This window comes from Malaclemys terrapin, chromosome 3 (assembly GCF_027887155.1).
Source record: "Malaclemys terrapin pileata isolate rMalTer1 chromosome 3, rMalTer1.hap1, whole genome shotgun sequence".
Taxonomy (NCBI): Eukaryota; Metazoa; Chordata; order Testudines; family Emydidae; genus Malaclemys; species Malaclemys terrapin.
In genome coordinates this window covers 70,858,161-70,884,737 of record NC_071507.1, presented here as the reverse complement: position 1 = coordinate 70,884,737, position 26,577 = coordinate 70,858,161, and the positions used below count along the sequence as shown (strand labels likewise).

General features: G+C 40.9%; 1 protein-coding gene across 4 annotated transcripts in view; it reads right to left on the bottom strand.

The window, feature by feature from the left end:
* Positions 1-26,577, bottom strand: part of AKT3 (AKT serine/threonine kinase 3) — a 266,912-nt gene that overhangs the window by 208,365 nt on the left and 31,970 nt on the right. For 2 of the 4 annotated variants that reach the window (XM_054023414.1, XM_054023416.1), the window contains exon 1: positions 10,722-10,754. The exons of the other annotated variants lie outside the window; for them this stretch is intronic. The gene's annotated coding sequence lies outside the window, so the exon portion shown is untranslated. Of the gene's footprint in view, positions 1-10,721; positions 10,755-26,577 lie in introns of those variants that run through there. 4 annotated transcript variants of the gene reach the window in all.

Here is a 26,577-nt window from a genome sequence, read left to right as displayed (position 1 = left end):
TATACCATGAAAAAATAGATGGCACTGTCACAGCCGAAGTTCTCAACATTGGGCTTAAGAGAAACGTTGAACACATGCTGAGTACCCTGAAGCCTATTTCTGTAGCCTTGAACAAAATGCAGGGAAATAGCTGTTTTATTGCTGACGCTGTTGAAATTTGGAAGGAACTGAGTGAGATCTTAAAAAGAGAAATATGCAATGACAGAGATAAATTACAAAAATTAAAAAAATGGGACAAACACTATCTCCAGCTCATTTTCTTGCAAATATTCTCAATACTCGGTACCAGGGTCAGACCTTAACTGCTAAAGAAGAGGAGTTGGCTATGACATGGACATCCAGCAATCATCCCTCTATAATGCCAACTATAATAAACTTCAGAGCTAAGGGTGAACCATTCAAAAAATATATGTATGCTGATGATGTTTTAAAGAAAGTCACAAGTGAACTGGGGGAAGTCACTTAAGCACTTGGATTCAGAGACTGTTGAAGTGATAATCTCACTTTTAACAGCAGCAGCTTCTTCTGCCAGTGTAGAAAGAATATTTTCTTCCTTTGGACTAATTCATTCCAAAATTGAGAAATCGTTTGGAACCTGAAAAAGCAGGAAAGCTTGTTTTTCTTTTCCAGATGAAGAAGGCGACTGAGTTATCTTCAGAAACCAATATTTTATGTTTCTCATGTTGACCTGGGTGACGTAGTCTATTTAATTTTTTTTTTAATATTTCATTTAACTATTTTAGTTAAACAATTTTAACAAAAACAAACCTGATTTTAAAAAACTTGAATGTTTAACTAAATTCAAAAATTCATATGCTTGTTTTGTTAAAATATTATATGTTTGCTGTTGAAGAAAAAAATCCAGAATACATAACACTGTTGTTTTAGTTAAATAAAACAATTTAAATGTCTGTCTAGTGATGCTCTCCTCCTAATACAGTATGGCAAGAAAATCCTCCAAATATTAATGATTAACCTGTTGAATTGGAGAACCTCCCAATGGCTTCATAAATATTTGCTTCAATTACCTTTGGTAAATGAAATAAGTAAACATTCATTCATTTTCTGATATAGCTGTAAAACTAATATGAAAAGTTTTCAAAATAAATCACTGTTTAAAAATATATAGTGTGTACCTTCTAAAAATGAAACCTACATCTCTCTCTGAGTTGTGAAGAATATGTATTAAAGTTATAAAAACCAACAAGAATTCACTTTTATGTAGAAATCCATGATTAAATCGAGTCTTCCTGACGAGTGATTTAAATCATGACTTAAATCAATTTGATTTAAATCAAATCCACCCTGCTCAGCTCTAAAAAATATATATAAAACATATCCAATAAATCAGTAAGCTCAGAATAAGAAGAACATGAATTTTTATTTTAATTCAAAACAATGAAAATCTGTAACTGCTTATGCATAAGAGTGGGTGAGGGAATATATTTTATTGGACCAACTTTTGGTGATATACAAGCTTTTGAACTTACACAGCTCTGGAAACGACATATCCTACATTACAGCAGAGCAGCTATGCTGCTGTAAGATTTCAGTGTAGACACTATGTATGCCGATGGGAGGGCTTCTCCTGTTGGAATAGATAATCCACCTCCCCAAGAGGCAGTAGCTAAATTCATGGAAGAACTCTCCCATCAACTTAGTGCTCTCTACGCCAGGGGTTAGGTTGGTATAGCTATGTCTCTGACGGGGTGTGGATTTTTCACACCTCTGAGACACATAGCTATACTGATGTAAGCTCCTAGTATACACCAGTCCATACTCAAGAGTCTCAAGTTGGAACAGATTGTTTAGCATAAGTAGTTAACACATATTTCAAGGAATAGCCAAGGTGAAGTGGCCTGTTAACACCTCTCCAGTCATAGGGGGGAAATGGAAAGAAGGGGAAAAATTAAAATAAGGGCAGCTGGGTAGGAAGCAGTCAGTGGGCTATAGACTGTTGTAAAAAGCCATAAATCCAGTGTCTCTATTCAGTCCATAATTTTTAGTGTTCAGCAAAGTTGTGAATTTATGCTCCCAGATTCACCTTTTGAAGGTACCTTGTTTTCCAGAGTGAGTTCATTCAAGCACATAGTGATTGTCCGGTTTCACCCACATAGCTGTTATTGGGATGTATACCATATGTTGTGACAGGCAGGTGTAGCACCCATGGATCCTGAAAAGGTATGTTGGTCATTGTAGCAGTGGAGATATCTATAAAGGTGTTGCATCTGTTATCGCAACATGTGGTGTACCTCATTCAGTGCACTAAATGCCCCAACAACAACAATGTGGGTATGACATTCCAGGATGCAATCCAGACCAATGAGGGGCTGTCACCCCTGCCATGAAAACCTGGATGCCTCACAAAGATTTGCTGCTGTAGCTCCCACCTGGGCCGCTCACAAACAACCTTCCAGATTGCAGCTCACACCCTGAACATGCAGTCTGCCAGCCACAAATCAGTTACACTCTGACTTCTACTAGCACTGGTTACCATTTGCAGGGTGATCCCAACACACACCCAGTCTTAGATTTTCCCCCAAAATGTGTGTTCTGCACTGCCCAGTCCTCTCCTGGGTCAGTTGCCCTGCTAAGGGGATCAATATACAACAGTTCACTACCCTAAGTAAGTTGACAATACTGAATTAGTTCTGATTAAAGAACAAGTTTATTTAACTACAAGCAGATAGGTTTTAAGTGAGTACAAGTATAAGGCATTAAAGTCACAAGAGAAATACTGTAAAGATAAAATGCTTCCTAGTATTAAAACTTAAACTAGACTTGGTTCAAGATGAAATACCTGATCACATGTTTCAGTGACATTTCTGATCAAGTCCTCAAGACAGGATCTGCTCCCAAAGTCCAAAGGCTGTTTCTTTTATCTTCTCAGGTGAAAGAGAGAGCGATGGATAGGGAGAGAAAACTTCGGGGTGTTTTGCCCCTCACTTTTATAATTCAGTCACCCTTTGAAAATACTTTTGCCTGAGGGCTATCCCTAGATCAGGGGATCGGGGTGTGGAAGGGGGTGAGGGCTCTGGATGGAGGTGTGGGCTCTGGGGTGGGGCTGAGGATGAGGGGTTTGGGGTGAAGGAAGATGCTCTGGACTGGGATCGAGGGGTTCAGAGGGTGGGAGAGGGATCAGGGCAGGAGGAGGGGTTTGGGGCATGGGAGGGGCTCAGTGGTGCAGGCTTTGGGTGGTGCTTACCTGAAGCAGCTCCCGGAAGCAGCGGCATGTCCCCACTCTGGCTCCTACGCGGAGGCGTGGCCAGGCGGCTGTGTGCTGCCCCGTCCACAGGCACTTCCCCTGCAGCTCCCATTGGCCACAGTTCCTGGCCAATGGGAGCTGTGGGGGCGGCGCTTGGGACAGGGGCAACGTGCGTAACCCGCTGGCTGCACCTACATGTAGGAGCCAGAGGGGGACATGCCGCTACTTCCGGGAGCTGTGCAGAGTCGCAGCACATGTGCGCGGAGCGGCCCCCAACCCCACTCCCCGGCTGGATTGTCCCTTGCCCTAAAGGAACTAGAACTGTTCCTGATTCTTTCGAGCTATGGCAACATGAAAGCTCTCCAGGGCCCTTCTCTGTCTGTCTCTGCTATGTCTGCAGTGCCACTCCTGCCCTACCAGAAGAATGGTTTCCCTGTGAGAACTGGAATGTCTTGGCAAGTCAAAGGCAAGTCTAGCATTATATTTCACTTCTCCTTTGAAGGACCCTAGGAAGTCCCCCCACATAACAACTGTGCTGCTGAAGGCCACAATACTGATACTTTTAACCATCTCTGGAATGCTACTGTTACAGCCCCCTTCCTTCAGAAAATTTAAGACTTACGAGGAAGGAGCTAAAAGTAAAAAATGTTAAGATACCTGCAGTACTGTTATTAAAATGTTGCACTGTTTACAATGCATCAAAGGACCAGTTTGGGGTGGAGTTCAGTTCCTTTCAGGGATGACATAGGTTAGTAGTTACGTATTTCTTCTTTAACAGCAGGCAGTCATTTGGATAACACAGCTATACTCAAGGTACAGATCTGTCTCATCTTACGCTGGGGTTATGTTCCGCGGTCAGCGCATAAAGCGAAAACCGCATATAGTCAAAATTACATTGAGTGTAATGTCAGGCGGAATCGCCCGCACTACAGGAACAGTACTTAAATTGTTATTTTTCTTGTTTTGTTTTTACCGACCACGTAAAGCTGAATTCGTGCATGTTAAATGCGCGTTAAGATGCGATAGACCTGTACTGGAATAGAAACGAGAAGAGGCTTTTCCAGTCCTCTGGAGGACACCCAGCCATCTATGCCAGAGAGATGTTTCTGGTAATGGTCACCCTCCACATATTGCTGGGTGGAGAGGTTTAGTGAGCTACGCAGCTGGATCAAACACATTTGCCCTGCCGTTAAACCTGAAGAACAAGGTTGAATTTCTGCTAGACGAAAAATGTGCTGAATTTTGGGAGGCAATTCAAGAGGAAGCTGAGTGTATTCTTAGCTAGCAGATGGAGTTCCCATGGAAGAATCACAGAAAACTTCCGCCCACCCCCTAAATTCCACTGCATCCCCCAAAAGTCCAACCCCTGTGTCCAGCGAACTGCACTGAAAGGGACAGGGAAACAGTCACACCACAAGTGTATTTTCTTCCCTGAACTTTTGAATGAACACCACAAGCCAGTCACCTCTCCACTGCTATGGGACATGGCAATGTATCTGTGCAACTGCTGTAGCAGATGCTTCACCCACACGCACTGTTCTGGAGTGGCTCAGCACAGGGAGAAGACAAACATCGGGCACTGGGAACAGTAATAAACACTGGAAATGGTCACATTCCTCGGACAAACAAACAATTCCCTTTCCTGGACCTACACAGGCCTGCACACAAGAAACCAACCACCCCTGCCGCACATCCATGTGGCTCTCATTCATATGGGGAAGGAAAAGCAGAGGAGATAAGGGGGAGCTGTTGGATCCTTGTATAACCATAAGTGTCAAAAATAGTTCTTTCCCCAACCAGCGCCTTTAAGAACCAATCCCACCCTCCCTCCATCTACACACCCAAGGACTATCACTGCCAGAGTGCTGGTCAAGAAATGCCCAGACACAAGAGCATACTGACAGGTCATTTGCAATGAGGTATAGCTTCCTATAAATGCTTTACAGGGTTCATGAGATTTCAGTAAAATCACTGGTTTACAGTAATGTCCTGCTTGGGGACCATGTCAGGATAGAGTGGGGGAATGGAAGGCACAGAGGTGCACCAACTTCAGGCATGTATTAATGTCATCTCTTGCTCCAGTAATATGGGGGGAAGCGATTATGATTTACCAGCCTGAGGTTCTAGTTCCTGCAGCAGCTTGGAGTCCTCCTCAGGCTCCTTGGGGGGCGGGGGGGGGGGGGGAAAGGAGCTTCCTCAATTGGGTCTGTCCAGTAGAGATGTAGAATCACATATGCCTATCCTCTCGCTCTCCTGGGGCTTCCTTTGAGGTCCGTGTAGCCTCCTTGCCCTGCCCCTGATTGGCATCCGGTCATACAATGAGGCCAGCAGAGTTGAGGAGGGGATCGAGAGGCTTTTCAGGCTCCATACTCTCAGCCCTGAGGAGTGCTTGGTCCACCTCCTCATTGCATGGGCATGTGCTAGGTACCCTCCCAGAGAGATTATTGGCATCCTTCACCTTCCAGTACAGAAGCCTGAGATACTTCATATGCTCCCAGCTCTGGGACTTAGTCCAGTGAATGCCCACCACCTCCAACTTCCATGAAACTTCCTGGCACGGGTATATAGTCTTGCTTCTGCAGACGAAGTCATGGAGGACAGTGTACTTTGAATCACAGCTTGATCAGTACCTAAGTGTGCTCCAGAGACGGGGCAGCAGCCTTTGGAACATGATCCATGATCGCTGTACTGATCAATAGCATTTACAGAAGAACTGATATGAAGTGCTCAGACAGGTCGTTATTACCACTGGCAACGGGGGGCCAGGGACCTTTTATACCTTTGGATAAGAATCAGGCAGCAAAAGGATCAATGCATTGTGGAAATAGCCTTCGAGGACTATAGATACCTGTGACCTGGTACAGGCCCTTTACCCCATCCACGCTGCACTGCAGAACAGTTATGGGGCCATGAAATAGAGGAGGCATGTACATACCCACACTCCTTCTGAGTGCTAGCTTTCATGCTGTGCACTCTCCTTCAGGAATTTGCTTCAGGGCTTCAGATGTGGACAACAGGGGGGTTATGGCAGAACAATGCACGTGTAACCATGTACAATCACAAGTGCAGACACAGTCTAAGAGTACGAAAACAAGTGACATGAAGAATGAGATTTATGGATACAATCACATATGTACAATGTGTACACATATATACAACTGCAAATTTTTCTGATAATTATAAATATATTAAGTGCCAGCTATTTCCACCTGCCCCTCAAGTAATTATTAATAGTCTGATTTCTGTAGGTGGACCTGGAGAGAAGATTTACAGGACAAGTGGACAGTTGGTTTGCATATTTATAATGTTTTTCCATGGGAGTTCTAACTGCATGTAAAAATCATTTCAAGTCCACTTGTGTCATTCATATGGTCACCAAAAATAAAAACCAAAACAACAATCTAGTTTCCATTTCTGCAATCAATGAGGCTCCACACAGGTAAAAGGGTCTGCTGCACAAATCAACTGCCACATCAGGTGAGTAAAGAATATGGTCTTTGTGATCCACACTTTTATTGCCACCTCTTAAACTATATGCTCAAGTACATAATACTTCCTGGTAATTTTAATCTTTTCAACAATTCATTTTAAAAATATATTCATTTCTTAGATCATGTTTCTTATTATACAGTTGATTGTACAAAATATTACATGCCAATTACTGCAAAATGTGAAGCAATCACTTCATAATGTTTTGTATTATATTCTTATTCCCAAATGTAAAGGAACAAAGTAGATCTAAGAAATGTTCATTTTGAAAAACTAAATACAAAAAACATTTCAAACCTAACAAGAAACACAATCCATGAGGGAAAATACAGCCAGAATTCAGATTTGAGAAAAACCTCACCATGAGAAAAACTTAGAAAATATTGAGCATCAAATCAAGCCCTCTAATGCCAGTAAGCCATATTTATAGTCCACACATAATCCATATAATAGCTGTTCATAAATTTATATATATAAACAACTCCATATGGCTGCTCTGCATATCACCAGTATGGGAACTAATCTAATGCTGTCTACAACTGCTAATGCACCTCTGACTGAAAGAGATTTAACAAGACCTTTCACCCCCCTGATATTTGTTAACCTTCTAGCTCAATGAGTTTTCTTCATAATGTATACATGTTCCAATAGTATGGTGCTGTATTTCAGCAGATCTCTCACTCAGACTATCTGTTCTCTGCAATTTGACTTTAATACACTAAAAAAGCATTCTTAAATTAGTTCACTTTAAAATTAAATTAAAACCAAAATCAGGGTCTTTGGTTCATCACCCAGGTTACAGAAACAGACTGCCTCATTATTAAGTAAAAACAGTAGTTCACAATATCACGGATATTACCATGGTAATACCAGGGTGACAAGTTAAAATCTGTTTTTGGTAAAAACTGCTTACTTTCCACAAACATATAGATTACATTCTCTTTAGAGTGGACCAACTAGGGTTGGTCAAAAAAATTCCAATTTGTTCAGTGAACACTGAGCATTGTATCTGTTTGTGCATGTACTGCCATCCTTCACAGGCAAACAGGGAGTCTAGTCATTCTCAAGCTTCATCAGATATACTACTGTTACTACTGGTTCTGGGTTGTTAGGTGCATTTGATGAGCATTAAACATGATGCTCCTAGGATACAAATAAACTATCCAGAAGTTGTGTTATTCTATTTGAGGAAAAGGTAGATAGTGATGTTTCCACAAGCATACAGAGGAAAGTTTTGCTAGAGTCATCCTTGTGTTCGCCTAAATAGTGGAGCAATATGAAACACTTTACTAAAAGTTTCCAAACTGCCCCAGTTAAATTCTGCAGATGTAATTTCTTTTGTAGCAATCAGACGTCACTTGTTATTTCATATCCTAATCAAAAGGGAAAAAAACAAAATAATTTGCTTACTAAAGACACTATCAGCTTTTTTCTTAAAAAAAAAAAAAACTGTCGTCTTTTTAGCCCTCTTCCTCTCCCACTTTCTATTCCATTTAAATAGCTAATGACATCAAAAAGCAGCTGTACTGCATTCAAGCAGAGACAGAAAAACAACTGTATTAGATCTTGCCAGAGTTAATATAAAAAGTTTATACTTAATTAAAATTCTTAGGATAGTGTTATGAATATTTTAAATGATGGTTCATTTTGGGGTGTAGTACTTATCAAAGTAATGGATACCTTTCTTTTTATAATTTTAATTTAAAAATATTCTGGTGCTTTATACAAAGTGAAGAAAACAGTCAAAAAGATTTGGTTGCCTGTTTTGCACCTGCACTCTTCTATTCCAAAAATGTTATTCATATTAACAGTTTTACCAAAATCTCTTGAGGGCAGAGGTAAATAATTTTCAAAGACTAGATCTCTAACTTAGTTTAAGAGTCTCTGGTGGATGATTTTTCTCTCTCTCTTTCTTTAAAATACATGATGTGATAAAAAAGTATGTACCATGAATAAACTTAGAGGCGATGAAGTGGTAACAGCGAAGAAGAAATGAGGATAAAATGAACATTCACCTCTTGTTTTATGGAATTCTGGACCAGCAGATTCATCATGTGTGTTTGAGATGTTAAAGGAGGATAAGAATGGTTTCAGATAAACTAAGCAGCTAAAAGAAATGCTGGATAGAACTACCCTGACAAAACAAAGAGGACTATCTATCTCCTATACCTCTTGCAGTATTTCATCCCAGAAAGAAGAAAAAGAAAATTGAACTTATCCCTTAGAACGTTCTTCAAGGGATTTCACCCAATAACTTAAATCTCTCTGGAAAAAAGGCAGCTTCTTGTTGATTTTTTTTTTAAAGGAAAACATATAGAATATTTTTAAAAAATCAAATGTTTAACATTAATATTTTTTTCAGGGACCTAGACAAAGAAAATTAGGAATATCTGAACCAGTACTAGAATTAATACCTTTAAAGGCTAATACAAATCCTTCTTAATAGGTCTTCCTTTGAAAGATAACATAAGGTATAAAGCAGAGACCAGTCCTGACAGCAAAAAAAAAAAAAAACAAAACAAAAAACACAAGATTTGGTAGTGTTTGGTAATTATTTGATTAGAAGATCAACACAAGTTACGGACTTTTCCAGTTTTTCCTCTGCCTAGGAGCAGGCAGCAGTTTCTCCCTCTTCAGCCCCTCACCTTTTTCCAAGTCTCTCCGCCTCCTCTCCCCCCCCCCCCCCATTCAGAAATAAAATCTCAGTGGGTTTTTCAGGCTCTGGAAACTACAGGTTCCCATTTAATCTCAGTTCAAGCAATAGCGTAAACTGAATTCTGGAAAAGTTTTAATTTACTTTCACAGCTTATATAATTGAATGGCTACAAAGCGCAATCTACAAACTACTGTTTCAAATTCTGAAACTGCTGATGGAAAATCTCTACAGTTTCTATGAGAGATACCTAAGACAAGCCTAGGCTGAGTGAGAAGAAGGTAGGATTTTAAGAACCAAGACTTCAGCAAGAAGAGAAGTATCTTATGGATGCCTGAGGATGAGACTTATTTTGAAGTTCAATGGTAAATCTCATACCTGCACTACTAAAAATTAATATCATGTACAATCCAACAAAGGGAGAGATACTAGATTCCTTTAGGTTGGTAAAGTAAATGAAATTAAAATGTTAAGAATTGTATGTAAGACAACAAGAGCCAAGAGGAACAAAGATCATAGCAACTAGGATCTTTTCCTTCCAAAAACCTGAGCCCAGTTACACAAGTCAGGAGAAAAGAAATTGTTGCAACATAGTAGGATTTTGATGTAAAAAAAACTAACCACTATGATAGTATTTTCTGCCAAACAAAATTCACTATATTAGGAAAATGTACATCCAGGCTATCAAAATTCATCAAATGAAGAGATGGACAACTGACGATCAAAGCAATTCACAGTTAGTTCAACTGCTTCCAGGCTATCTTCTATCTCAATGTTTTGGAAAGTCATCCAAGGCTGACCTTAAGTGGTAAATGCAATATTTGTTTGTGCTAACACTGGACAAGCCATTAAAGGAGAGTACAAAAAAGGTTGTCTGGTTGGACTTTGCATTCCAAATAATTATTCCATATGATAGATGGCAATAGTTCCAGGGAGAATACAGGCAATAGTTCTGAGTAGAATAGAAACTGAGTAACATGTCCAAGAGGAAGACCTAAACAGAAATGATTATTTTAACCACAATGCTAATTCTCAACCCCAACCTCATACTAGATAAAAAGGAGGAAAATCAGGTCAGGGGCAAGGACAAATCAGAATGGACAAAAACCAGTATTGCAGAACAGAAAAGTGAAGTTAGCAGCACTCCCATTTTAGTGCAGGAATAATTCAGTTAAAGATCTGGCAAAAACTCAACATAACTGCAATATGTTGACCTACACAACCTGGTTCATGGGAGTTGGACATCTATAACCAACAAATCAAGGATTCTGGTTGATTCCACCCTCTTTGGTCAACCCATTAAGCCTAATTTACTGGAGACATTCGTTCAACTGTGTAATAATCTTCAGTCAATGTTTGGTAAAATGAACCCACCTGGGGGCGGTCAGCACTTTTAGGTAGGAGACTGACTAGCGAGAGTCTTCTGTGGGCTTTTAGTCAAAATACTGAAAGACACAAAGAAGAAGTATACCAAATATAAAATTAATTTAAAGCGCAATCACCAACTTTATGACTAGAATCCAGTATTTTTCAGGTGAATCTCTGTATGTTAAGTTTTCCTTACATTCAAATTTTATCTAAAACAATCAAGCTGAGCTCTTAAAATCCTGCTTCTTGAAAGTGTGCTTTTATTTTTCCACCCATTTAAAATAAGCCAATATTTTTAATTATCATCCTATCATTGTTCTCTTTGAGCACATTGTAACAATACATGACTACTCCTTCCAAGTTGCTGAGTGCAACTCAGATCATGTGAATTATATATTTTTAGCATTTAACCACTGCACATCAAAAACAAAAGCATTTATTCAGAAAAATATCTAGCAGTGGATGTCAGACCATAGTTTATTAAAAGTAAAAAACTACTAGTTAATATCTAAACTGAAAAAGAAGTGTACCACAAAAATGGGTTTCCACTTCACTTTCTTGAATTTACACAATTTACAATTTGTGTCCTTGATTTCAAGGGAGACTTTATGTATTTCAAAAACACACTATTTCAAGGCCCAAAGTAAATCTATTCCACACTGCACTAACTCTAGAGGAATGATAATTACTCATAACATAAAACAACTGAATGGGAAAGAGAAGTGAAGATCATCCAGTTTTTACTGCAAGAAAAAGCAGTTTCTTACCAATACAGTAACTGTTACTCTTCAGGATGCACTGTGCATACATACAATTCCTCTGTAGGTGTATGTGCAGCCAATGCATGTGTGTCAGAGACTTTTGCCAGCCATTCCAGCAAGCAGCGCATGCACCACCATTCATCCGCACACACAGAGCCAAAGGTATAAAGGGGCATGTCTGCTCCCTCCCTCTTTGGTCCTTTGCACCATCAGTTAGCTAAAACCCAAAGTAGCAGGGAAGGTGGAAGAGTCATGGAAGGTATATGTGCACAAAACATATCGAAGAACAGGTAAGCAACAGTTTTTCTCTCCTTGGAGTGATTGCACATACAAATTCCTCTACATGTGACTCACTAATAGTTTCCTTTTTCAGATGGTGGGACTTCAAACTTCAAGTGAGACTGCAACAATTACTTGCCAAAGATAGCAGTGTCTCGGACAGCTTGAGTAATAGCATCATGTCTAGACTATGTCACTGCTTTACAAATGACTAAATGGATGTTAAATGGACTCTCACTGAACTGACAGTATTTCAGATGCAGTAGGTAGTCCAGCAAATGGCTAATGTCTGTGCTATCTGGTGATTACTGGTGTGATTATACCCAGATTGAAAACCTTTTTCATTTTGCTTTGTACATGGCTTTAGTGGAATCCTTTCAGCTGTTCACCAAACTAGTCTGGATACCTCAGGAGCAGACTCCTCATTGCTCAACCAGAAATCACTCATGCCATAAGGTGAAGAGATTGTAGGATGGGGTTACTCCTGGGGGAATTCTGCACCACTGCACAATGCAGAATTTGCACAGAATTAACGTTCTGTGCAGAACTTTCTTTTTCCTCCCCTCACAGAAATGGACTGCAGAGCTGCTGGTCACTACTAGGGGCTACTGGATCCAGCAGCTTCCCAGCTCACAAATAGAAGACACTACCAGGAGAAGGGGGAGGAAGAGGAGGAGGAGCTAGAGGGTTCCCAGCAGCTGCAGTTCCCCACATGCCCTGAAAGAAGGAGGTGGTGTGCAGGAAATTCCATACAAGCCCAGGACCCATCATCAGGCTGTTCTTCCCTCTGGATCCCTGGGCTCTGGGGGACAAGGGATGCAGGTGTCTGGACCAGAGGATGCCCATGGCTGGACTCTGGAGGGGAAGGGATATGGGTGTCTGGCCCCCCAGATGGGCTCTTGGGTGGGGGAGGGAGGGCACAGAGAAACAGGAATTGGGTTCTTGTAGGGGTTTCTTTAACTCTCTATTCCTGGGGGAATTTTTTTGTTGTTGTCTGTATAGCCAAAATAATTGAAACTGGCATGATCATGTAGTGTTATTTTGACAAATAAAATATGCAGCATTTTAAAATATTGTGCACAGAAGTTTTAATTTTTGGCACAGAATTCCCCCAGGAATAAAGGGGTGCAATGATTTGTCTTGGTTTTGAGACAAGAGATCCTCATCCACAGGTAGAATAATGGGTTATCAAATTGAGAGGTGATGCAAGTCCATGTATCAGCACGGCATCGGCCAGGCAGCTACAATGGAGTATTCAGGCTGCCTTATCTTTTTGTATCTTCCTGATCATCCTTGGAATCAGAGGGACTGGAGGGAATTATTCAGCCAAGGAAGAAGAAAGGCATCTGTCAGGGAACCCTGGCTGTGACCTCCACGGAACAGAATCTTCTGCATTTGTTGCTCAGGTTGGTTACAAAGAGATTTATCATCAAGTATATCACCACTGATGGAAGATTTGCTATAGAATGTCTCTCTATTGACAACTTGTGATGATCAATTACGTTCCTGCTGATGGGATCTATATTATTGTTCCTCACTCGTGGAAGGTGAAAAGCATTTGGCAAGACACTGTTCTTTGTACAAAAATTCCACAAGTAGATCACTTCTTAATGTGGCTGAGATAACATTGCCCCCACCTGCTTGCTCAGATAAAACACAGCAGTGTTGTTGTCAATGAGAACTTAAAACCACCTGCCCTCAATAGTGGCAACCAACGTCTCACTTGTCTGGCAAACAGCTCAAAGTTCCAGCACATTTATATGACACACAACTCCATAAGGCATCTACAGTCCTTGAGTGTGAAGTTGATCCAGACACACCTGCCAATCTTTGGTGGACACATGTGTTACAAGAGTTGTAGTTGGTTCTGGTGGTAAGGAGCCCCTCTGCATACACTCTGAGGCGCTAATCATCAATTCACAGACTGAAGCAATTGTGCAGGCACACAAAAATCAGCAGGTCTAGCAAATACCTGCTTGGGCAATATATCAAGTGAAGCCAAGACCTCTGAGGTAAAATCTAGAAGGCTGAGTCACATACATGGCCATGTACCCCAACAGCTGTACATATGAACATACTGTTGTCCTTGGGTTGGACTTGAGGCTCTCAGACAGAGACTATGGCCTGGAACATATCTGTCAGCGAAGGCGTATAGGAGAGGTGTGTCCCATTTCATGATTAAAGCATTACCCAGGGAGCAAGGACCCAATCCTGCTCTGGATCAGAACTGAGAACAGTTGCCATTCTGTCTTGTTGCAAAGAAGTCTATAGTTGGGAATCCCCAGTGTTTGAATATGTTTTGTAATACTCGTGGGTCTAATTCCCACTCATAATCCTGGGAATATCTTCTGCTTAGTACATCTGCAGTGGTGTTTTGGCATCCTGGCAGGTAGAAGGCGGAGATGTCGATATTGTGACTGATGCTCCAGTTCCAGAGTAGCATGGCTTCTGTCCATAGGCAGCGTGAACACGCCCCCCTTGCCGGTTGATATAGAACATGCATGTAATATTTCCTATGAGGATCTTTATGGTCTTGTTCTTGATTGTAGGCAGGACATGGGAGCATGCACTGTGAACAGCACATAGTTCCAGTAGGTTCATATGTAGGAGGGATTCTGATGGGGACCAACGGCCCCGGATAGTAAGAGAGTTCAGATGTGCTCCCCAATCTAGTAGTGAAGTGTCCATCATGATTATCACTGTTGAACCCAGAGAGACGTAGCCAGGATGCATACCTCATAACTACTGCTGTTGCTATAGACCATGCTGCGGTGTCCGCTGAGTCTAGTGCAGCCTACAATGCTGTTCTGTCGAGAAGATGTCCTTCAGAGATGATGGCCCTAAACCAGGGCTAGCTCTAGGTTTTTTGCCACCCCAAGCAAAAAAATTTTTGGCTTCCCCCCAACCCCAGCCCTGGGCTCTCCCACCCGCACCCCCCTGCTACCCCAGTGCTGGGCTCTCCCCCCAACCCACCCGCACCCCCTGCCGCCCCAACCTTGGGCTTCCCCCCACCAGCGCTGACTCCGCCTGCTCCCCCCTCACCTCCAGCCGGTCCAGCGCTGGCAGGGTTGGGGTAAGCAGCAGGTCTCCGGACCGCGCCTCAGCCCAGGGTCCCTCCAGCCGGGGCTCCCGCCTCCAGGACCGGCCGGGACCGAGGAGGACAGAGCCGGGGGAATGCCCCAACAAGGGGCTGAGAAGCCTGGGCAGGGCAGGGCAGCCCCAGAGGGAGCGGAGCCCCAGAGAGCAGGACGTGGGCCCCGCACGGCAGCGCCCCACCCTCTATGGCCCCACTCCTGCTGCTGCTCCTGGCCGCTCTTCTGCAGTCCCTGGGCGGCTCTGGCCGCTTAGCCAAGCCCCGGCTGAAGCCCTGGGGGGCGGCCACCCTGCGGCACCTGCAGGTGGCTCCGTGTGCCCCAAGGGGTGGCCCCCAGCCCGAGTGTCCTGCGCTCGGAGCCCGCCCGGCCACAAGGTGTGGGCGCTGCTCCCCGACGTGAACCGCAGTGGCCCCAGGGCACCCCCGGTGCAGGACATGCTGCTGCTGCCAGGGCCGGCTCTAGGCTTTTGCCGCATAAGCACAAAAAAGACGCTGGCTGGAATGTCACCCCTGAAAATGTGCAGCCCCAAGCACCTGCTTGGTTTGCCTCGAGCCGGCCCTGCCCTAAACTGTTCTCTTCTCTTCCAGTGTGAGTTTAATAAAATTTGACAATTTTGAATAGTTTGTGCAGTTGTGTTTGGCAAATACCTCATAGTTGGCGATCCTGAAGTGTAACGTTGCCGAGGAGTAGGTCTTATGACCGAAGAGATTTAGTCTCTTCCAATCTCTATCATATGGTGTGGTTTGGGGATGTTGTTGCCTACCTGTTCATTTACTGCATCCACGACTAAGGAGTTTGATGCAGGGTGTGAGAAAAGGAACTCCGTTCCCTTGGCAAGCACATAGTATCTTTTGGTCAGATCTTTTGCACATAGGTGGAATTGTTCCGAGGGTCTCCCAAATTGATTTTGCCAGTTCCATGACTGTATCATTCATTGGTAGAGCGATTTTGGAGGAGGCTGAGGTCTATAAGACATCAAATAGTTTATGTTGTGAATCTGGCACTTCCTCCAGTAAAATGTCCAATGAGTCCTCCACCCTCTTAAGAAGGTCCTGAAATTGTTTCAAGTCATCCCCCGTGCTGGGAGGCTAGGGCATGATGGTTTCATCAGGGGAAGAGGACGAGAAATTGGCTACCGGTGTCGACTCCTGGTCTGAAATCTTCTCCTCTTCTTTGACCACCTCTTCCGGGGACTCAGAGGGTCCAGTATGACCTCTTGTACAACACTGGCCACAGAACTCCCCCAAAATAATTCCTAGAGCATATCTTTCAGAAAAACATCCAATCTTGATTTAAAAACGGTCAGTGATAGAGAATTCCCCATTTACTCTTGGTAAACTGTTACAATGGTTAATTACTCTCATGTATGACTTTTTTCCAGTCTGAATTTGTTCAACTTTAACTTCCATGCATTAGATCACATTATGTCTTCCTCTCCTAGACTGAAGAATCCATTATCAAATTGTTGTTCCCCATGTAGGTACTTACAGACTGTAATCATGGTGAGGAAAACCATCCCTTAACCTCTTCTTTAAGCTAGATGGACTCAAGGAGTTCAATGTATCACTATAAGGCAATTACCCCTGTACTGAGCTCAATAACTTGTGTTTGGCTACAGCATAACTTCTAGAGAGACATCCAGTTTTCACAAGAAGACATCAAGAGATGGAAAATTCATCACTTCCCTTGGTAGGGGTTAAAATCATCCACACTTAAAATTTTGTGCCTTATTTCCAAATTGAATTTGTCTAGCTTAAAGCCATTGGTTTGTGTTATGCCTGTCTCTAGTAGTTTAAAGACCCCTTTATATAACTCAGTATTTTCTTCCAGAAACTGTAATCAAGTCCCCTTTCAATCTCATTTTTTATGAACTAAACAGATTTAGTTCTTTAGATCTCTCACTTTCAGCCTTTTCCTTTTTGTGGCTTTTCTCTGTACTCCCTCCAATTTTTCAACTTCCTTTTAAAAATGTAGACAACAGAACCGTACACAATATTCCAGTATCAGTTCCACCAATACTATATATACAAAGGCGAAATCATCTCCCTAGTCCTTTGCACTACTCCTTTATTTATACGTACAAAAATTGCATTAGCATCACACTGGAAATTCATGTTTGTCTTCTATGTCCCCTTATTTCCAGGATACAGTCTCACATTCTGTACGCATGGCCTGTTTCTAGACATATAACTTTGCATTTGGCTGTGTTAAAATCTGTTTTGTTTCCAGATGCTCCGCTCATCAAGAAATCCAGATAGCTCTGTATGACTTCCAGGTCCTCAGTTATTTACTATTCTACCAATCTTTCTGTGCACAAATTTTATCAGCAGTAATTTTATATATACACCGAATATACTCAATTATAAGCCGGTTCATTTATAAGCCAACTCCCCACCCCAAGATGGATAAGTAAAAATGGAAAATTTTTATGACCCGTTCATAATTCAGGGGTCAGCAAACTTTGGCTCCCGGGCCATCAGGATAAGTCGCTGGTGGGCTGAGATGGTTTGTTTACCTCGAGTGTCCGCAGGCACAGAAGTAAACCTAAGTAAACAAAGTGTCCCGGCGCTCCAGCTGTTTACCCTGATGGGCCAGGACAGCAACTGGTGGGGAAATTTGGGGGGGTGGGGGGGGGAGAGGAGAGAGAAGCTAGGAGTCAGGGGAGTAACCCCTGTGGCCACCCCCGACGTGACCCCCATCCCATCCCTTCTCACCTCATCCTCCCCTGGCCCTCCCCAGATGTCTCTGGCCTGGCTGGAGCTGCTCCGGCAGCCTGGGCAGTGCGGCCACAGCCTGCTCTGGCAGGCCAGCCCAGGCGGCACGGTCGCAGCATGTTCCAGCGGGCTGGGCCAGGTGGCATGGCCACAGCATGCTCTGGCGGGCTGGGCGGCGTGGCCACAGCCTGCTCTGGGGGGCAGGGCTGAGTGGCAGGGCTGCAGCCTGCCAGCCCTGGAGCTGCAGCTGCTTCAGAGGCGGGGGGGGGAGGGGGGAGAGCAGCGTGGCCAGAAGCGGAGAGACTCTGGCCCCGCCTCTTCCCTTCTGGCTCTGCTGCATCTCCTTGCTCCCTCTGTTGGGGGGAAGGGCTGTGTCCCACCTCTCCCTCTCTATACCCGTTCATAAGGTGTCCCCCTTCTCTGGTGCTTCCCTTTTTTACTAAAACAATTTGGCTTATGAACAAGTATATACGGTACTTCCAGACCATTCATGAAAAAAGTAGTAGGTTGTCTGCTCCTATCTGGGCCAGTCACTAGAGGGAGACAAGATACACATTCTGCATACACAAATTTGCTGACAGCAGAGGAATGATGAGACTCAAAAATCCCTGGTTCTATTCAAGTTTCTGAGAGAAGTGTACTCTTTACTGGTGTGGTGTCATGGCATGAATCCTTAGTGGATGTCTGTCTCACTGTAGATGAAGTGCACTCATTTCCATGGTGAGGAAAACCACATTCTTGTAGCTGTGCTAAAACACAAAACAAGGGGAATGGCAGTACCAGTCCAGAAGCATGTGGACTTTAGAGGATGGCCATCTCCCAAGCATTACAGATCTGTGAGCAACCAGTCTGCGGTTGGCAAGTCCATTGTGGCTGCTGTGATGATGGATGTTGGTCAGGCAATAAATACACTGCTACACCCACATGAGGTTTAAATAGCCAATGACCATGTTACTGCAGGCTCTGAGCAGCTGGGGACCAAAACTGTGATAGAGCCAGAGATTGGGCACATTTGTGTCCATAATCTGACTCACAATAATTGATACTTTCTGAATCAACACAGAAGTATATTACTCACTCCACTGGGATGCAGGCCTTGGTAAATCCATCTGGGCTGATGAATAAAAACAAGTTATTGGGGCATGTATACCACACACTACTTAGGTAGGTACTCCAACTTCTGCTACAAGCAAACATATAAGGGACTTTTGTGTTTGAAATGAAGGTGAGCTAGAGGGAACAATCAATTTCCAACTCAAGATACATCTCTACTGTAGACAAATCTGTAATATACAGCACAGCATATGCCCCTGGAAGTCCCTTACGACTCTGGAGGCAATTGTTCCAAGGCTCAGTCCCCTCCATTTCCAACCCCTCAACCTTCAAAATAGCTATAGGAACACCTCTGTTGTGCATACTCTCACAAATACTTATTCATGGAATTAGTTATAATGGTTTTACCTTCTACAAACACTTTTGCAAGAAAACCCTTGCTTACCTGAATATTCATAAACACACAAAAGGAAGTGCAAACTCCAGCAAAGCAAAGAGGTGGATTTTTTTCAGGATAGTAGTTTGTGCAGTATTCATCAAGTATTGATGGTGGGACTAGGATAGAGAGGGAAGAGGTGCTGGACTGGAAATCAAAAGACCTGGGTTCTATTCCAGGCTCTGCCCTTGACTTGTTTTATGACGTTTGTCAAGTCAATTCCCCCCCACCCCATGCCTCCATTTCCCCCTCTGTAAATTGGGGATGATACCTCCATTGTAAAGTACTTTGAGATTTAGAGATGAAAAACACTGTAAGAGTTAGGCTTTGCTGCTGTTAATATCTTACTGTATTTCTTCTCTCTTTACTCATTCCTCATTACTGTCTTCTCATTTACATATGGCAACTCTACCACTATTTAATAATTTTTGCTATTAAATACAGATTAGATTAAAAAATTAAACCAGTTGAAACAAAACAAATTTATCAGGAGACACTCAGAATTAAGTACTATTAGCTGAGACAATTAGAAAAAAGAATTTTGTTTCTACTTTGTGTAACAGATGTTCAAGATAGTCTATTTAAATTTCTCTTTGTTAGAGGTGTGTTAATCTACTCAAATAATTCAGACAATCTGCAAACAAGATATCTGACAGGTTGTGAACAACAGTCAATTAGTAGCATAACTTCTGAAACTATTTTTTTCAAAGACATCCCCCTCCCCCCAAAATAACCAAACTAGGTCTTTAACGTACATTCCAAAATTAACATCTCTTTGGCCTTTGCGTAATTTCAAAGCCTTGCCTAACAAATTCCTCAATACTTTTTCAGGTTTCATAGTGAAAGTATAGAACATTGCGAAGGCAGTAAACCAGTTGTATTTGAGATAACAAATTCAATTAATATTTTGAATCAATGGGTTTATTCCAATAATTCGTCTTTGACAGTAGATACGACAGGAAGTTTTTCCACAGAGCTATACATTTAAAATCTGATGGCATATAAACGGCTCATTTAAATTTTAAAAACTGCACAGCTTTAGTATTAATCTCAGAATTAGTGACCTTTGCAATACTGAATCAATCACTGGATAAATTAAGTTATTCAATATTAATTTCTATCCCATAAGCTCTCATTGTTAGAAAAGGCGAAAGATTTATACGATCTGAAGAGAAACCACACTGTCTTCCAGAAGACCATTATTTAAGAATATCTAGCATTGTAGTGCTATGGCATTGTGACAGCCTTTTTTAATATAAAGGAAGAAAAAGGGGGGGGGGGAACAGTATCCTTACAATACACATATTACAAAACAACTCTCTCATTACAAGAAAACTTCTCCAGGCTCCAAGGAAGTATGAAAGAGTATCTATCATTCATCCCATGTTGGTTTTGTTAAATTATAAGCATGGATATATATTGAAATCCTGCCTTCAGAAAAAAAATCAAAAAAGCATGCAAACCATCAAGTAAATCCTCACTCCTAGTGAGCGAAAAGCTTAAGGATTTCTCAAGTGATAAGAATACACAAAAGAATGAATTCTGCTAACCAAAACACAAAGGCATTGTTGCCCTCAAGATCACACACACTTCAAGGAAAGACATTATTGGGGCTGTCGATTAATTGCAGTTAACTCACGTGATGAATCACGATTAATTTTTTGAGTTAATATCGCTGTTTTAATCGCACTGTTAAACACTAGAATACCAATTGCAATTTATTAAATATTTTGAATGTTTTTCTACATTTTCATATATATTGTATTCTGTGTTGAAGTCAAAGTGTATATTATTTTTATTACAAATATTTGCACTGTAAAAACAATAAAGAAATAGTATTTTTTAATTCACCTCACACAAGTACTGTAGTGCAATCTCTGTCGTGAAAGTGCAATTTACAAATGTAGATTTTTTTGTATTATATAACAGCACTCAAAAACAAAACAATGCAAAACTTCAGAGCTTGCAAGTCCACTCAGTCCTACTTCTTGTGCAGCCAATCGCTAAGACAAACAAGTTTGTTTACATTTACAGGAGATAATGTTGCCCTCTTCTTATTTACAATGTCACCAGAAAGTGAGAACAAGCATTTGCATGGCACTTTTGTAGCCAGCATTGCAAGGTATTTATGTGCCAGATATGCTAAACATTTGTATGCCCTTTCATGCTTCAACCACCATTCCAAAGGACATGCTTCCATGCTGATAACGCTCGTTAAAAAATAATGCATTAATTAAATTTGTGACTGAACTCCTTGGGGGAGAATTGTATGTCCTCTGCTCTGTTTTATCCACATTCTGCCATATATTTCAAGTTATAGCAGTCTCGGATGATGACCCAGCAAGTTGTTCATTTTAAGAACACTTTCACTGCAAATTTCACAAAACGCGAAGAAGGTACCAATGTGAGATTTCTAAAGATAGCTACAGCACACGACCCAAGGTTTAAGAATCTGAAGTACCTTCCAAAATCTGAGAGGGACGAGGATGCTTTCAGAAGTCTTAAAAGAGCAACACTCCAATGTGGAAGCTACAGAACTCGAACCACCAAAAAAGAAAATCAACCTTCTGCTGGTGACATCTGACTCAGATAATGAAAATGAACATGCGTCGGTCCACACTGCTTTGGACTGTTATCAAGCAGAACCCATCATCAGCAAGCATGTATGTCCTCTGGAATGGTGGCTGAAGCATGAAGGGACATATGGGTCTTTAAAGCATATGGCACATAAATATCTTGCGCCAGCTACAACAGTGCCATTAAATGCCTGTTCTCGCTTTCGGGTGATGTTGTAAATAAGAAGAGGGCAGCATTATCTCCTGCAAATGTAAACAAACTTGTTTGTCTGAGTGATTGGCTGAACAAGAAGTAGGACTGAGTGGACTTGCAGGCTCTAAAATTTCACATTGTTTTGTTTTTGAATGCAGGTGTTTTTTTTTACATCATTCTACATTTGTAAGTTCAACTTTCATGATCAAGAGATTGCACTACAGTACTTGTATTAGGTGAAATAAAAAATATTTCTTTTGTTTTTTTTACAGTGCAAATACCTGTAATCAAAAATAAATATAAAGTGAGCATTGTAAACTTTGTATTCTGTGTTGCAATTGAAACCAATATATTTGAAAATGTAGAAAACATCCAAAATATTTAAATAAATGGTATTCTATTATTGTTTAACAGTGCAATTACTCATGTGATTAATCATGATTAATTCTTTTAATCGTGCGATTAATCATGATTATATAAAAAAAATGTAAGTGAGAAATTAGGTACCCTCCAATAATGAAACCACAAACACATAATCAAGATAAAGAAGTGCAAAGGACTGGGCCACTCAACTCAAAAGAGTAAGCACAACTTTGATTCAAAATGACGAGACCAAGTAAAGGAAGGATGATCCAGTGGTTAGGGCACTAACCTAAAACTTAAAAAACCTAGATTCAAGCCCCATCACAGACTGCCTGTGACATCTTGGCTAAATCACAAACTGAGGCACAGGAGACTATCTACGAAATGGGCATAACAGTACTTCCCTACCTCACAAGGGTGCTGTGCGGAAAAATACATTGATTATTATGAGGTGCTCAGATACTAAGACATAATATGACCCATACAAACAGAAGACAGAAGTAGTAAAAAATGCATAGTAAAAACAGAGAGAATGCCATATCAAAAATACAGAACTGCCTGGCACATTACTTTGAATGGAAAAAAGTCAGCTTGGCTCTTATTGCCAACATGACTCTTGAAAGGTTAACCCTAAGGTTCAAAGTCAAAGAAATGTTGACTTTACACTCTTGGGAAACAGGATGACCAAATAGAATAGTTTGAAACTAAATACATACATATGAACACTTTCAAATCTAGTTTGTGAGTAGTCTCATTGGGATGGATAGAATTTTTTAAAAATTCATGAAATTTATTTTAAAATTTGAATTTTATTGATCATATCAGGTAAAGTTACTGGTTTCAGAAATTTAAAATACAAAAACCTTTTCTATTTAAGAAAATTAAACAAACTGGAATCTAGTGGCACTAATGAGGTTTATTAATTGATTAAAGTCTACACTGACACTTCATAGCTATGTTCTATTTTGCACTTAAAGCATGAATTCAACTGCCTTGTTATGTATGAAAAATACAGTGCATCCTCCTCAAACTTGACACACTTTACTCCTTGGAGATAGAATGAATTTTCTGAGAACTTAAACTAGCTAACAAATTTACCTTATGGGTTCAAATTAATTTAAAACGGATTCTAAAAAAAATGGAAATTTAGTATCTGTGATAGGGTTTTTTGTGTTGTTTTTATCCCAAATATCTTTTAATAATGGGATAACAGAGACTCTTAAAACTTTCCATATACTTAAATTAAATAAAATCTTGTGAATGAGTTATACCTGAAGAAATTGAGTTGCAATTAACCACTTATTATGACTATAAGAGGGTACAGACAGGGTCAAGTTAATACTTCAGCTAACTAACTTTTAGGTAAATTTATCTGAACAGACTATATACCACCACACACTTTTATACTAATATAATTGCACCCACACTAGTGATTGTGCCTGTTAAATGTGCTGGTTTTTTAGCCGATACAGTTAATTTGGTGCAAAAAACCTCTGTGTAGGCAAGCCCTCAGTCTGCCACTTAAAAGGACAGTTCAGAGTAACCAAAACACAAACACTAAAAATGGCAATCATCAAATATTAACACATTATCCAAATCACTTCTAAAGTATTTTGCAATATAAAATCATTTCAAAAATTATTCCAGGATCAGGGCTTGGATCCAGAAACTTCATATCTAGTCTAAACCTCTTCCATTTCAGGTACAGGAGTAAATGACGGAGGGAAAGAAAGCTGTTATCCTGTGTCCAGATCACAGTGCTCAGGTAGTTGTCAAACAGCACTGGAACATAAGGCATGAGGATTATTGGTTTCTATTCCTGGCTCTGTGATTAAACGGTCTCTGAGTTACAGACACTGCCGGGAAATGTAACACACCCTGATTGCATAGTCTGCAGGAAATGAACCTGGGACCCGTTGAGCTGGAGGACCAGAAATCATAGCATGGAGGCAGCAGTTGAATAATAAACTTCTGGTTGTGGTCTAGCCACTAGAGAGTGACAGAGCCACACTGTTAGTATGAATTACAAAAGTACCTAATTTAGCAAGTTCCTTCTGAAAAGCTGTGGGGGTAAAGCAGGTGAGAGTTGTATTAGAAACCTGTTTCTATTCCCAGCTCTGACTAAAGTGACCTTCTGACAGGTCTCATTATCTTATCTTGGAATGAATGGATGTAAGTTACTTCCCAATGTACCAGTATGTGACCTTGACTCATAATAAGAGTTATGAGGAACACAGCTGTCAACAGAAGAGGAAGGACTAGAACTCAGTTTCTGTGCTTCCAGTATAGTGCTCTTTCCCTAAATTACAGGGCATTGTGGGGCAGAGGGGAAAGTCTCTCCCTCATTTGGCTTTCCCCAAGTCATGACTTTTTCATCAAGTGACTTCCCACAGCAAAGGCAACATCATTTGTAATAAGTTTCCAAGAGTTTGCAACATTGGGTTTATTTGTGAAGTGACACTCCTTTGAGAGAGAGGATAAACCTCATAATAAGATAGAGAGGATACGGTGCACTTTAACTGTAAGTTATTCAGTGTGTGGAGAATCTGGGTTAGAGCAGGCGTGCTTAGAGAACAGTTTCAATTCTCCATAAATCCCTTTGGACCAACCAGGGTTACTCAGAATTCAACTGCAGTACCTACCACCACAATTATCAGGTAGTTTCCTTTAAATCAGCATTTTTGAAAGTGCAGAAGACATAAATGAAGATGGGTAAACCTTTAGCAAAACATTGCAGAACTGGGGAGGGAGAGAAGGCACAACTCATTTTGCTTTCTTGAATGGGGACCGATCTTTGAAAAGTTTGGGAAACTTCTTTAATTTGACTGAAATCTTCAAAATTTTCCATCTGAGATGAATTCCACACTGTCTGGAGAAAGTAAGTAGCTATTCCAGTCTGACCGTGTTACACAGTTGCAGAGAACAAGCATATGCTCTCACAGTCGCAAAATATATAGAGAGCTCTTGAGGAACAAAAACAGATAAAAGCTATAATCTCCTGAGCCAAGAAACACAGACTCATTAGATGTAACCAATCTCTTCTCGGGGCCTTCAAAAAGAGCAACCAAAATGTATGACCTCTTATCCTCAAACATCATTCAGGGGTATATTGTTAGTGCTCTCCTTCATACACAGAATTGACAAGTTTTCCTTTTTGTTCTTTGGGCACTATAGCCAAATTAAAATTAAGGGAGATCTGATTCAAATGGAATTTGGTAACTAACTTTGGTAATAAGTGCAGTACTATTTTGACTCATTCATGACAAAGTTTCAGGCATGGAGTATCTTTCCAATCACCCTCTTGGTTGATCAGAAAGCATACTCAAGTTGCAAAAGTGAGATGCCACTCACACTAGATTCTCCAAATGTTCAAAATAGAATCATGCATGCTAACGGTACAAACAACATTTGGAAAGCTTAAGTGGTGCGCCGAGACCCTCTGCAATTTTCAAGTGGTCCAAGAAAAAAAGTTTGAGAACCACTGCATAGGAGGTTTATGATTTTTTTTTCCAGCTTTTCCTGGTTTCAGTGACATTTAATAAAAATATGAGGTCACTATGCCAAATGACAGTCTTTGTCTCTGCACGCCATGCTATTTAGACAAACCATCTCATTGCTAAAATTAAAAGGTTATTCAGCACACAATATTCTTGGATTTAACTAGATTATGGAGCCACTCACACCATGATCCAGACAACCTTCTTGCAGTAAGAAGAGATGAGTCTCATTTGGAACTGTGTCTAGTTAAAGGCATGACCAAAATATAGCAGTATATATCATGGAAATCTTGTTGCAAAGTATTACAAAGGTGATAATATGTGATACAGCTATCCAACATTTCTAGAGTTTCCCACATCAAGTAAAATTTAAAAGTGTCTGGGGAAGGGCAATTTGTAGCAAGTCCTCTTATTTTTAAATAGAACTAAATGAAGGAGTCAGATACAAAAATACTCATTCAGTTTACAACTTTTTAATTAGACTAGCTATATACTTTAGTCCATTGTTGCCTCTTGGTCAAAATATATAAACAAAAGTGAGACACCACCAATAAAGGGAAGTTACTCCTCTGATGTACATATAATTATACTATCAAAAAGCTGACACTGAAATACAAAAGAACCCAAGCAAGCTAGTATTCCTAACCAGACAGAAAGAGGTCTCTTTCTGATTATACCATTATCAGCTCCCCAAGTTCTTTCAGCACCAATTCAGATATTCTTATTTTGTAGTCTCCCCTACTTATACAAACGGGCGGACTGTGAGTATAAGCTGTTGAGTTTCATATTCATACTGGATAAACAAAGTCTTATTTTGATTCCTTAAGACAATTTAAACTAAAGGATGTTCTTTTATCTTAAGAGTTTCCAAATGGTCTTGTTCTTGAAAACCACT